This window comes from Perognathus longimembris, chromosome 6, assembly GCF_023159225.1.
Source record: "Perognathus longimembris pacificus isolate PPM17 chromosome 6, ASM2315922v1, whole genome shotgun sequence".
Lineage (NCBI taxonomy): Eukaryota > Metazoa > Chordata > Mammalia > Rodentia > Heteromyidae > Perognathus > Perognathus longimembris.
The window spans coordinates 21,528,198-21,543,514 of NC_063166.1; the positions used below are offsets into that span (position 1 = coordinate 21,528,198).

The window sequence follows — 15,317 nt, forward strand, 5'->3', positions numbered from 1 at the left end:
TGGATTATTTATGGCTTTGTATAATAGACATAAAAGTGATACACATGCACACAGCTATATTTAAGTGTGGTTATATATTTGATGGTATTTCATTTCCCCAGTTGTAAATTTAAGGAGCCAAACTAAATAAGCACTTTGGTTTAAGTAAATGAAGGTAAAATGCTACAAACGAAGAGAGGGAAGAGAAAGGTGTATCCAGTCAGTGTCACTGAAGTTTGAATTATAGATATTTTTCGTAGCAACTTTAGAAAGTAGGCAGAATCTACTTGGGTTAAGTGATGGGCACCTCGTCACTGCAGTGGTTCCCCTCCCCATTTGCCACTCATAAGGTTTTGTTTTTTATGTGGTATATTGACAGATTGGTGTCAGGGCTTGAACTGAGGGCCTTGCACTTGCTGGGTTTGCTTGCTGGGCTGGCACTCTTAACACTTGAGCTAGGACTCCAGTCCTATAATTAATGTGCTTTAAATAACTTAATAACAATACATTCTTAAAATTGTTTTTATTAAGATTTGCTGCTAATTTCTGACTATGCCAAATCTTATGAATTAACCAACTTGGTATATATGGAGTTCAGTCTATTGATGGTTTTTCAGGCATCCATAGGGTCTTGGAATGTTTCTCCCTTGCATGAGGGTGGAAAATACCCCTCAAATGACCAATGCAAGAGTGGGAGAAAACTGAGGTAACACACAAGAAACCAAACAGTGTTTTTTTTTTTCCTTCCTCTCTCCTTCTTTCCTTCCTGTTTTCCCCTACCACAAAGCCCTACAGTCACATCCACCCACAAACAGCTTTGCCTACCTGTGCCAGGCAAGGCTAGTGTGAAGTATAGGTGGCTCTTAGCAATGAAGCACAGTTAAGGTAGAAAGATATTCCCAGCTAATGAGCCTGGCCTTCCCCACCTCCCACGGTCCTGTAAAGTATGCTATGGCAGTCAAGAGACCTGCCCCTGGCATCACCTCAGTCTTCTTACAGCTGACAATCATGGGCATGGACACCCATGGGCGAGACTTGCTGCCCTTGGAAGTTAGTGACCAACGTAACATCAGCATGTGGCAATGTCAAGAAATGCTCCACCTGGGGATAAGTCCACAGAGCAGCTCCTCTAGGCTACCTGACCTACCAAACTGGACAAAATGACACAGGTTACCAAACAGAAACGGAACAGAAACAGGAGCCAAGTTGCACCACTGAAACATGTACACCAAGAAAGAAGAAGACTGTAGGTTTTCTTGTGAAATTAGATCCACTCAAAATGAGCACTGGACTCCTCTACAATTTGCGAAATGCATTCCTAATACCTTCTAGTTTACTTGAGGATTCTTGTATATATTGTGATACATATAATAAACATAAAACTAAGTAAACGTGTGCTAAATTCTAGCAAATGTCTGCAAAAGAGTTTTTTTTTTAATGAAACCCATTTATATGTGGTGGCCGTTTTAGTAAATGACCTCTCTAAATGTCTTAATAGTATGAATTTAATTTGTATCACCTCTGTATAGTATTTCAATAATCATAAACTATCTATGTAATAGTTATCATTGATGCTGTTCTTTATAAGACATATTTTGTGAAAACCGAAATAGCAATAATAATATGCCAGAAACAAAATTTCACTTATTACACATTCCTTATCCTAAATGCTTAGATCTAAAAGTATTTCAGATTTCCTTTTCCTGTATTTCGGGATATTTGCAGACGTAACCTGTTAAGAATTCCTAGTCCAAAGAATCCTAAATCTAAAATGCTCTAAAATCAACCAAAACTTTTAAAATTATTATTAGCCTACATTTAATGCACAAGGAAGGTATAAGTGTGACATTTCCATTCAGCACACCCCAGCCAAATTTACCTCCTACATTACTGTTACCCACCCACCCCCTTACTTACTTAAAATAATTTCAATAGGTTTCAAGGCTCTATTTTCATGTGTGCAAATAAACTACTTTCATTATATTCATCCTCATTCACCCTCTCCACTATCTTTCCCCTCCCAGTGGGACACCCCTCCCCCACAGAACCTGACAAAACTTTTTGACTGTTATGTCACAGCTGGTACGGTTAACATATTCAGAGCATTTCAGAGTTCTGATTTTTTTTTAATTAGGGCAGTTCAACTTGTACCTATTTTAAAAATCAAAAGACACACCATAAAAATGAGTGCTTGGTGACAGTAAACAAAATTAAAATGTCATAAATATTGCTATTTCTAAAATGAAAGGAAGAAGTCAGTTATTTTTAAATAACTACTTCTGGTAGAGTATATTATACAAGCCCTAAGTTAATTAGTCCACACTTGAGGTTAGCTACCTATCATTCCTTGCAATTACAAACACCTTGATCAGTGTTTCTATAATTTCAGGAACTTGATTATTTTGCACAACATTGTATGAAAAATTAATACTTGGAATAAGGCTGACTTTTAAATTTACAGCTGTTAATTATTATTCTACTTCCTTTCTCCTCTTTATCTTAGTACAATAAAAAATTAGTACAGACTCTGCACATTTTAGCTAAATGTAAATTGTTAGTCTCATCTTAGTGAGGATTTCTTACCCATTAATTCCAAAGCTCATATTCTCTGTTGCAAATTAAACAGATGACCACCACATAATGGGTATTGGCATACTATAAATTGAACAATTTATACATGCCTCAGGACACTGGACTGTACCATCCAGAATTTCAGTTTGAAAGAGGATTCACAAAAAAAATGAGATCTAATAAGAAGCATAAATGAACAAATGATTATTTTCTAACCCTGGACTAGGGACCAACTGTTGTACATTATTGTTTTCTGTTCTTTCGATATTGTGCCCACACACAGAATTTAGCTGGGTTCTAAGTAACTTTCCCTCTAACATATATTCAGATTTCTGCAAGAATGTCATCATAAAACAAAAAAACCTTCTGAACTATTCTACCCAAACTAACATTCCCCAATACCTGACTTTCAGGTTCTTCATAGCATGTGGTACCTAACTTTGCTACCTTCCTTTGCCAACTACAATGTATATTACATGAAAAGAAACATTTGCTCTATTTACTACTCTATCCCCAGAACATCAAAAATATTTGATCTGGCTCAATAAATAACTAAGTCTATGAAATCTCACTGCCTAAAAAAGTGCTTAATATGTGATATACTCAATAATTTCATTGAATGATTTCTATTAAGTAAGCCGATTAGTTTATTATGCCCTTACTCACTTTTCAGGAGTCCTGTGGTAAACACATGTGCTTAGCATATAAGCATATGCTCTACTACTGACCTGCATTCTCATCCTCTAGCCAGCTAGTTTTAAATACTCTTGTTGAAGATAACAACCAACACATAATTCATGAATTAGTCAATCACTAAGTAGAAGTTAACTATTTCCCTAAGAAACGGTTACCAAAGTTTAAATTCATACTATAATAAACAATATGTGCAAAATAATAAACAATATGGGAAAATAATTCCTAAAAATATAAAATACAAGGCTAATTATGTATCATTGTGCTTTTACATTTAGTATATGCTTCCATTCCAAAAAAAGTTAAAGCACAAAATTTTATTTTTCTAACCTTAATGTTATATTCATTCTTATACTGCTTTTACTATTTAAATTACTTTACATTTTCTTGTTAAGTGATATAATCCTGCCTGAAAAATCTGTCATCAATAATGTAATAAACTGTGGCTACCGGATGTACCCCAAAACTTTATGTGGTAAAAGTCTTGGTCCCCAGGGTTAAGCTACAGGAGATGATGGACCCTTTAAGAGGTAAAGCTAAGCAGATCTCTAGGTCATTGTGGGCTGTGTCCTCGAAGGGGCTGTGAACCCCCTCCTTCCTCTGCTGCTTCTTATTCTCTACCATTACCATTCAATAACCCTATCAAAAGCCTAAAAGCAGTGGATCAGCTGATGATGGGCCAGACCCTCCAAAGCCACAGTGGCTAATGTCTGTAATGCTACCTAGTCAGAAGCTGTTATCTGAAAGATTGCAGATCAAGTCTAGCACAGGTAGAAAAGTCTACCAGACTCCATCCCTAAAATAACCAGCAAAAAAAAGGGATAGAAGCATGGCTCAAATGGTAGAGAACCAGCCTAACAAGCATGAGTCTCTGAAGCCAAACCCCAGTACCACCAAAAAGAAAAAAGAAAAAAAGAAAGAAAGAAAAAGAAAATGCAGTAATAAACCTTTTCTATCTATAATTATTTCACATATCATGTCAGACAACACATGATTCACTGTAGCCAAGGACACTCATGATAAGGCCAGGAAATGGTGGCATATACCTGTCATCCTAGCTACTCAGGAGGCTGACTCTGGACAATTGTGATTAAAAGCCAGCATGGGCAGAAAAGCCCAAGGGACTCCATTCCCACAACAAAGAGCAAAAAGCAGGGCTGGGGGCATGGCTCAAGTGGTAAGAGAACCAGTCAAACTAGCAAGCCTAGCAAGCATGAGACTCAATAAAGCCAAAAAAATTATAAAATTCTTACTTCATTTAATGGGATTTTGCTTGCTTTGGCAGGACATACTAAAATTGGTACCGTCTGAAGATTAGCACAGGGGATGGGACTATGGTTTAGTGGTAGAGTGCTTGCATTGTATGCATGAAGCCCTGGGTTTGATTCCTCAGCACCACATAAACAGAAGAAGCTGGAAGTGGCACTGAGGCTCAAGTGGTAGAGTGCTAGCCTTGAGCAAAAAGAAGCCAGGGACAGTATCTAGGCCCTGAGTTCAAGCCCCAGGACTGACAAAAAAAAAAAAAAAGATTAGCATAGCCCTTGTGCAAGGGTGGCAGACATACTTAAGAAGTATTCCATATTTTATCTATACTGAAATCACACAGTATAACCCAACATACATAAATATGTATATATACATATATAAGGTACATTGAAAATACAGTACACATAAATACATAAAAAGATAAATCCAATTACTTGGGGAAACATTTCAACATAATTACTGAATGAGTATAGCTTACCATTAAATGTAATCAAATAAAAATACATAAGAGAGTAACTATAAAACATTTTTAAAAATCAAACAGTTATAGGCAAGCTGAAAATAAATTACATGGTTAATTCTCGGCTTCTGATGTCAGTACCTTACCAAGAATAGTGCTTATTTCTTGCTTTCTCCATTTCCTTCCTAAGACTTGACTTCCTTCCTTCCTTGATTAAGATTGTACATATATTTTTGAAAACTGGAAAACATTTTAGATTTTGTAATGCATATGGCCTCCCTCAACTACTTAATTCTAAAAATATGAACTGAACCACAATGTTAACTAATGGACTTAAGTCTGTTCCAATAAAACTTTATTTAGAGGCATAGGCAGCAAGGTAGATTTGTCAAGATCTAGTCTATACCACCAAGCCCCAAGTGAGTCAACTAACAAAAGGGCTATGTGCCAACAATCAATTTACAAGGGGTTTTCTTCTCAAACTTTTAATTTATTTCTGAAATATAATCCAACAGAAATCATATTGCAATCTGATATGAGATTATTAGACAAAGGTAACAATTCTCTTTCATTTCTCTTCTATGCCTTCAATAAGACTCCAAATTCAGTGAGACTCCAGAGTCTACTAAACAGAACAGGTGTTTAAAAAAAAAATGAGAAGATGAAGAGGGAAAGGAGAGAGAGAACCAGAGAAGCTAAATCTGGAGCATTGTGGTTCAAGGCCAACCCAGGCAGAAAAGTCAGTGAGATTCCAACTGAAGAGAAAGACACTAGACATAGTGGAATGCAGTGGACATCACAGCTGTGATGAGAAGCATAAAATAGGCAGATTTTGATCCAAACAGGAAGCAATATGCTATCTCAAAAATAACCAGTGCCAAAATGGCTGGAGGTGTGGCTCAGCTGTACAGTGCTTGTCTAGAAAGCACAACCTGGAATTCAAATGCCAGTCTCACCAAAAAGGAAACAAGAAAGGAAGAAAGAAGAGGACCATTTCTTCTCTTTCTAGGAAAATTTTAGTCTCCAGCACATTTCCACTGCTCTGACGACTCTGTAAAATGGATCCTATTGCTGTCAATGTCTCTTGAATCATGAGGTTCCATCACCATCTGCCCTAATTCTCTAAGTGCCCAGAGCACTCAAAATGTCTATATTCCTTTTCTAATCAATCTTATCCTTTAATAAAGCTGATGTCTACTGAAAACAAGTAGGAAACTGATTAAACATACTAATATGTGAATTAAAGGAATAGTAACTAGTCACCAACTCCTAACCCAGGTACTCAGTATGTTTGCTTTATTAAGCAAGGGCTGTTAAAGGCAACACAGCATTTCAAAGTTCTTGGGAGTATAAATTTCTTGACAGGGGAGGGAAATCCAACTGTTATACAACAAAAACAAAATAAAACAAAAAAACAGAGCATGAAGAGGGAGGACGGCACCCAGGCAAACTAATCCTAACTGAACCGAGGCCCCACTAATCTCATAAAAATGGTCCACCCTCTGCATCTTTGGCCACTTTTGGGCTGACACCTCCTGTGGTCCAGATACAGAGAGAGGAAGGTAACAGACATGATGATATAATGGAGAACAATGACAGGCAGATGAGAGCATCTGAATACACAGCTCCTATTCAATCGTACACAGTTCCAGACAATTGCAGCAATGCGAGACCAGGGCGCTCATCGCATCCATTTCTTCAAGAAAGCCAGAACTAAAGACTTTTGAGTACAAATGTGCTAGGATTTTATCCCTGCCCTAGGAGACTTGTGTTTTCCAATACCCTGCTGGGGGGGGGGGGGGAGGAGGAGTAGCCACACTGTGGGAGCAGAAGCTGCTAGCAGAACCCAGGTTTCTTTATGGATCAGGAACAGGTCTGGTGTTCTGGGGTGGGAACTACCTAAGGAAAACTGAAAAGAAATAATACCTCAATATAAACTTACATTACTCTCTATGCAGAACTAGAAAGCCACTTCAGGCATTCCCTAAGAGATTTTTTTAAAAGAAACACTGAAACTACCAGCCTCTTCACAAAAGTCAGATATGCTCACACGTCTGAAATTGAAGATGTTTAATACATATATATATATAAAATAAAAAATTTAAAACCAGTTTCCTATGACTCATGCCTGTAATCCTAGCTACTCAGGAGGCTGAGAGATGCAGTTCAAAGCCAGCCAAGGCAGGAAAGTTTGTGAGAATTTTATCTCCAATTAACCATCAAAAAGCTGGAAGTGGAAGTGTGGATCAAGTGGCAGAGTGTTAGCCTTGAGCACAAAAGCTCAGGGACAGTGCCCAGGACCTGCGATCAAGCTCCAGGACCAGCACCACAGAAATAAATAGATTTTTTTGAATCCTCCAAACCTCATCCTTCAAATATAACTACTGTATATCATATTGTGTTGAGACATTTATTTCAGTAGAAATGTAAATCAATTTTGACATGCATCCATGCAAGTCCCATCTGGTCCAAGAATCATACAAAAAAAAAAAAAAAAGATTCAGTGGGCAGTTTTCTTCAACAATCTCTTTATCTTATTCCCCTTTCAGCTGGTATCTTCCTTCAATCAGAAGTTTTCCTGCCATAGTTAGTAAATTTCATACTATAAAACAAATCTGAGCTTGCCATGAAATGGAGGCTACTTAACTTGGGTCAGACCTGTCACAGGTCAGGCCTGCCAGCTGCTGTGCAACTTCTGTTCCCGTTTCTGCCCAGACCTGTAATTATTTACAGTTGTACACCTGTCAAAATCCTGAAACAATGCCTTTCCTTGTTTCTCAGGGGTTATAGACAGTAAAATGTGTTCCGTTTCAAAACTGAACACTCAAGGCACTCATGAGAAAGTGGCCACTATTATTCAATTTTACTAAACTTCAACAGAAATAAAAACAGCAATGAAAAGCAACCAGGTGGTAATAGTAAACAAAAGGTTAAATTTGCTATTCAAGAAGTTAGTAAAAAAAAAAAAAAATCTATGAGTTAGTTTAAAAAAAAATACAAAGGTTACATCCAAAAGCCAGACCCCACAAATCACAATTTAGAAATGAGGCCTTTGTGTGTATGTTTAACATATGGTCTGGAAAACATGTTTCAAAGTAAAACAATAATATGATAAACAAAAATTATCATGTTGAAAGACTGATTACTATTATTGTTGCGATTACTACCACTGAATCAACATGTTGGGGGCGGGTTACTAGTTAAATAATTCAGTACCTAGGTAAATAGTACTCCCCCAATCAAAGGAAGGAAAAGTAAGCAATGCTCAAAGTCCTTTGGCTAATCTGCACACTCGTTAAGAAATGTAAATGCATCTTCTAACTATAGCTAATTCTGCCACAGAGAAATGGAAAGCTCTGGCTTGCTGAGCATTTTTCTTCTCCTAAGTTATGCAACTCTCGCCAGAAGGTGCATGTTTCTTTAAGAAATCAGCAGCCCTGGGTAAAAAGGGTGCATCTGGTGAACACATGTCCAGGAGCAGGTAAACACATGATTTCAGTAATTACTTCCAACACCATCTGTCAAGCAGGTAGTTCAAAACCTACTCAACAGGAAAGGCAGTTTGAAGTAATTTTTAAGCAAGTACACTTCTCATCTGCTTAATAAAAGTAAAGATCAAAATCCCAACCTGGAAACCTGTCAGCCCCTGCCCTAAATCTAGCAGGGCAGACAGGCAGGTTCATTCTTGTAACAAAAGAAGAACATAATGCTACTCTGCTTATAGAGTACAGAAGCTGATTAATTATCCCCAAAAGAAAATTTCTTATGATTAAAAATGGCAGTAATTTATTCATCACTAATCAATAACTAACAAGACTGGTCTCTGTAATAAATTAAAGTGTGTCACCTGTCTGCTAAACCACCTCACCATTAATTAAAGGATAAACCACCCTAGTGACAAATGCTTTGAAATATTTCTCAATATCATTAATGTAACATGAAAAACAGAAACCCAAATGCAAAAGAACAGAGGGAAAGAAAAAATAATAAAGTATAAGAGAAAAGGGGGGAGCCAATTATGAATTTTTTACTTCAAAAATACTGGCACTGGAAGAATTTTTTTCATTATCATTGCAATTCCACAACTATATCCCAATAGTGTTTTCATTGGTCTGACTTACATTATTTAAATTATACTACCAACTTTTAAACATCCAAAATGAGGCATGACAAGAATACTAAGAGCTAAATTTCCGCAGGTAAGTTTATATTTAGATTCAGTTCTCTTGCCTTAATGGAAGGGGGGAGGGGAGGCACAGACCAATGCTATAAACTAAAGGAGTTCTTAAACTTGTTTGGTCAAACCTAAGAGTAAATAACCAAGCTAACATATGCCAATTCATGACAACTTATATTGAAAGAATGTCTAACTTGATTTCCATGTATGACCTTATAGAAAACCAAATAAAATTGTTTGAAAACCTTCTGCATATCTGTGAATGTTCTTCTTTTGGGGGGGGGGGTAGATGACTGAATGCCCATACCATTTATCACATTACTTACATGATCTGCAACTCAAAAATCATTAAGGACCACAGTACTAAGCCGGCCATGCTACTTCACAATTTTCGGATTGTAAATCTAAGGCCAGGCTGGGCTACAAAGCAAGACTCCATCTCACACACTCATAAGGAACCATTGCCTTGAATGATCAAGAGTCACTAGCAATGACTGTTTTTCTTATTAAAATCAGTTTTCCATTAGATCATCACACACACACACACACACACACACACACACACATACACACACACATACACACAGAGGCTCTTCTCTTAAACTAAATATTATTTGTTTCAAAAACAGATATGAATTATTAAGAAATACAATTTACTTGACACCTCCAATATATCACACAAAACAGAATCAAAACTTTAAGAAGCCATTCTTTTCAAACTATTTTGCTACAGATGCAAAGAGTTTACATCTCTTAGTGGAGCTTATTTAGAAAGACAATCCGTGTGTTTTAGCCATGCTTTGCCGACCTTCATAATAGCTTTTGTACTGTATCTTATATCCAGTTTATCCAACCTTAGAGAAGAAGGGCAGGTTTTCTACATTTTATCTAATGATTATTTTTTATATCCTAAATGAATTGGTAAATGCATTCTACATAGTTACCAGCCATGCTGCTAAATTACCATCTCAGCAATCAAGTATCTGATAAAACAATATGTGAGAATTTTTAATCCTGACAAGCAAACAAAGAAAACTACTAAGAATTCACATCATATAAAATAATTTTTTGGGGGAGGGGTGGTCCTGGGGCTTGAAGTCAGGGCATGGAGGCTGTCCCTGAGCTTCTTCTCAAGGCTAACTCTCTACCACTTGAGCCACCACACCATATCCAGCTTTTTCTGAGTCCTGCCTGGGCTGGCTTCACACCACAATCCTCAGATCTCACCCTTCTGAGTAGCTAGGATTACAGGAAAGAACCACCAATGCTCAGCACAAAATAATTCTTAAATACATACTGCTTGCTTCAAGACTGAACTGGGGAAGAATGGAGAGAAGCATCAAGCAAGGTGCTTGACTAATTATACAAAGTTAATGCAATGATTACTCAGCATTGATTCAAATGCTGTATAATTATAAGCTCTAAATCTTAGCTCCTGATGATGTCTTTCATTTTAACATCTTTTTTCTAAAATTAATTGTTGAAATCTGTGGTCATATTTAAATAAGTTGCTAAAACTCTTTTAACAAAACTATTAAGAATTAGAAACACTGACTTTTCTCTAAGCATGAAACAATGGACAAAGATTAAAAACTAATTTAAAATAACTCTTCTAGCTTTACAGAAACAATCCAAGGAAAGCATTTTTGCTGACTGTTAGGCTAGCGTCTAGCTTGTGTTTTCTAAGGAAAAGATTTCATTTCCTTCATTAAATGCTTCCAGACAGCTTTAGTTACCTTATTTCTTTAAAAAAAAAAATCCCATTTCTAACCTTAGTCTCTGGAGCCTTGTAGCCTACGTAGAGCCTGAGTAACATACAATCATTCCTACTCTAAGTATGGTGCTGCCACTGAAAGACTAATATATTAGGGTGGGGGAGATTGATTTTACATTGAGATGAAATGATTTCTCAAGATCAGTATATTTTAATAGGGAGGAACTGAGTGCCAGAGGCTGACACCCAAAACCTCAGATACTAGGAAGATTGACATCACAAAAACAGTGGTTTAAGGCCAGCATGGATATACATATGAAACTCCTTCTCAACTATTAGCTGGGTACTGTGGCACATAGTCATCCTAGATACTTAAGAGACTGGAATAAGGAGGACCATGATTGGAGGCCAGCCTAGGGGGAAATTTGATGTGAATCCATCTCAAAGGAATAAACTGGGTATAGTGGGATGTGCCTATCATTTCCAGTAAGGAGTGTAAAGCAAGTGCATCACAGTCTTGGCTTGGGTCCAGGCAAAAAGCAAGATCCTGTCCCAAAATATACAGTGTATGTCTCAGTGGAAGCATGCTTGTCTAACAAGTGTGAGGCCTTAAATTCAAACCCCAAAATCACAAAAATAAAAAAGGAAGAAGGTTCATTTTCTGGGAACTGCCCACACTTTGGTTCTCTTGCTCTTCCTGACTAATCTAGAATGTCTTTGAAGTCACTGGTAAAAGAAAATATGAGAACTTAACTGGTAACTTGAACCATACCTTCAAGAAATTTATTGGGTGTCTTTGCAAATCTACTTTTACCACATTAGTGAATCCACTTAGATAAGATATCAGGAATGAAAATGAAGCATACTGTTTACTAGTAGGTGGGGGTGGGGAGAAGAGAATGGAGACTTAATGTTTGATAGTTACCGTGTTTCAGTTGGAATTTTAAAATACTTGAGATCTATACTCATCTTTGAACAGCAGTATGGCTGCTCTTAACATTGCACAAAATGTAGTGCATTGAAAAGTTCAGATGTTCGTTGACTCAGAAGAAGGAAACAGTCCAATGGGAGGTGAAAATGCCCTAAGTCAATCTATCCTAGAAATTAAGCCTACCATATGTCATAGCCTAGCAGGACAGCATGCTGCAGTTCCAGGTCATGTCTCTTCATGGCAGGGAGGTGAGTGGGAGCTGCAGCTGTGCCCAGTCCAGCATCGCAAGGAATTAGCATACTGCACGGAATTAGCATACTGCACATCAGAATCCCACGGAAAAGGCAAAATTCCAAATTTGAGGATCTGAGTTCAAACCTCAGCATGGGAGGAAAACAAAATGTAATCCAGTTCCTACTGGATCTATTGTTTTTGCAACATAGTAAAATTGAAAATTCTTAAATGGGGATTGTCTATGTATGCCTGACCAAGCTGAAAGCAAAAGAATAGCGCAAGTAGCAGAAATAGGTTCCAAGAAATCAGGGGGCACAAAAAGTTTAGCTGATATGACTCCCGGTAGTATACAAATACCACTTAACTCCAACTGTAACTCAATACCTGGGCTGAGCTGTATGAGAAAAACGGTATTTATGAAAACAAACCGATCTCTAAATTGCACACTCCTAAACAACAGTTTTGATCACAAGACCTACCAACATCTATACTGAACAAAACAGGATTGATACAGATGAGATCCAACCAATGGTAAAAGGTCAGTGGTTGGTGGGCCAAATGCCCTAGATATTTGTGAGGAAAACAGTGTCAAGTTGTTGGATTTTTTTGCCTACATTCATGAAAAAATTTAGTTCTGAAGGCCATAAACAACTTGACTCTTGTTCTCCCCAGGAAATAAAAATCCCATTCCTGAAAAATACATAACTAAAGGGAAAAGGTTTGCTCAGGGTGACGAGTAAACCCTGTGACTCCAACAAATGCAGCTGGAAGGTTTTTTACTACAACTCACACCATGCACGACACCTGCCAATAAACAGGTTACCTGTTAACCACACTAACAACTATTCAGAGTTAAACAACCCTCAGGTCAAGATAAGTAAGTCTTAGGAGAAGCTTTTAGTATTAGATTTCAATTATCTTCACAAAATAGGTTAGATATGAGAAAAGATAGAGAAAAGACAAAGTACTCCTTAATGATGCCATAGACAAAAAATAAAAATATTAAAATAAAATAATAAGTGAAGGTATTGAGCTGATAGAGTGGTACATACTAGTAATCCTCTCTACTTGGGAGGCAAAAATTAGAAGGATCATGCTCCACAGTAGCCTTACCAAAGTTAGCTCCAGACCCTACCTTAAGAAGACACACTGAAAGCAAAATGACTGGGACATGGTTAAAGAGGGAGAGCATGTGTCTAGCAAGTGCAAGGTACCAAGTTTTGCCCCAAATACCCCAAAAATGGAAATGGGGTAAATACCACTGTAGTACCTCATACACAGTACGTGAAGTACATTAACTAAAAGAACTATACTGAACCTTCATCCCTTAGAGGAATGAATCCATCTACAAACATAACTCTGTCTTTTATCCTATTCTATGTTCCATGGGGGAAGGATGGTGAAGTGACTTTTTTTCCTCTTGCTAAAACACAAATATAATTTTGTAGCCAATACATACAAAAGTGTATTCACAGTGGGATTTCAGTGATCTAGAATTCAATAACAATTCTTCTATTTCAACTGGGTAAATTATCAGAAATGGTCAGAAGTGTGACTAATGATCATCATATATAACTAACCGGAAATGGCAATCATTATTTATGCACTGGAAAGGGAAGGCAGGGTGGAGGGAGAAAAGCACAAGGTTGTCTCGGATGCTGGAGGACCCTTCCCTTGGACAGCTATTTAAGCCTGTTAACGTGGTTCACCTGTGAACTTTCACCACTCAGACAAAGACTTTTCAAATCTCAAAGGATAGACTTTCTGTTCTTCAGATCTAGACTGCTGAGGAAAAGATTTACATAAACCTTCAAAACATAAATTACCCAAGGGGAAAAATGTAAGAATGAATCTTCATAGCTGCTATTTCCTGCCAACAAGGTTGCCATGAGTTCCATTTTAGGTGTCGTGATTTCTTTTGAGCCACAAAAATAATAGCATTTCAGAGACCTAGAAAAGAATGGTGCCCTATAAGACTCTTATGTAAATGCTGTGGAAGATGATTTCAAAGGCCCACATTCAGGCAAAGCATAGAAAACACAGGAATACAAGGAAACCAACAACGGATGACTATCATCACACAGAATTCCTAAGATCTCATGATAAATGAAACTCCAAACAGCAAGCTGCCTAAAGAGTTATGAATATGGCTATAAGAATAATTTTTTAAACTCTTTAAGTCATTTTAACACTTTCATCTTTAGTTTAAAATTCTGCCAAAGAGCCATGAGAATGTACTGTACAACTACATCTTCAAAATATCCTGGAGACAAGTTCCACCACTTTTCACAGACTAAGGTAGTGCTTCCAAGTTGTGCCTATTTTGGAGTTAGACTTGAAAAGAAAGTGCTAGCCCAGTTTGTGAAATGTGCTAGGGGCAAGCATTTGTTGTTGTATGCAGTGACTTTTTTCAGTGTAACATTATCTGACAAATAATACATAGACACAAAGTTTAACTGGTACTTGAAACACAGTTTATGTTAGCTCAATAAAATAACCAAGACTCAAAATGAGATTATTTTAATACACCTTTCTATTTAGTGTCTTATCAATGGGTTGATTCGTTTTCCACTTTTAATCAGTGTTTATTGACAAGAATCTTGCTTGTATTTTTTTGAAAGTACAGAAAGGTTCCAAAACTCCCAAATGGTAATTTCCAACTTTTAAATTTGTTTTTATTTTCAATCTATGACTTGACTGGTATTGAAGCTGCTATTTGATAGTAACTAAAAATGTTGTTAGAGTTGGGAATGTGGCTTGGTGATAGAGTGTTTGCCTGGCATACATGTAGGCCATGGGTTCGATTCCTTAGTACCACATAAACAGAAAGGCCGGAAGTAGCACTGTGGCTCAAATGGTAGAGTGCTAGCCTTGAGCAAAAGAAGCTCAGGAACAGTACCCAGGCCCAGAATTCAAACCCCAGGACTAAAAAAAGAAAAGGTTGTCATTGATATAAGCCTGTTTGGTTCAACAAACAAACTAAAAAGATTGTCTTGAACAGGGTTTTATTTTTCCTGTTGGTGTTGCTGATTTGTGAGCATGCTTTAAAATGAAAAAAACATGAATGATGACTTCCTTAAAAAAGGTGCAGGATCCAGTTCAGATACCTTGTCCTGATCTTAAAGCTGGTTGGTATAGTGCTATTAAAATTTCGTTCAGCTAATTTTCTTTTTAAAAACTTGTTCGCCTGCTTAGGATGCCCTTACTTCAGCAGAGGAGGAGGAATAGGAGAGCCTTAGAATTTTTGAGGAAAAAAAAAGAAAACAAACCTATAACATACAGTGTACTGCAT

The 15,317-nt window shown here is 37.2% G+C and overlaps 1 protein-coding gene and 1 pseudogene across 3 annotated transcripts in view; one reads left to right on the top strand and one right to left on the bottom strand.

Annotated features, from left to right (window-relative positions):
• The window catches only part of Cdkal1 (CDK5 regulatory subunit associated protein 1 like 1), a 533,240-nt gene that overhangs the window by 422,121 nt on the left and 95,802 nt on the right, over nucleotides 1-15,317 (bottom strand). The gene's annotated exons all lie outside the window — the stretch shown is intronic.
• On the top strand, nucleotides 4,732-4,829 carry LOC125354002 (annotated as a pseudogene).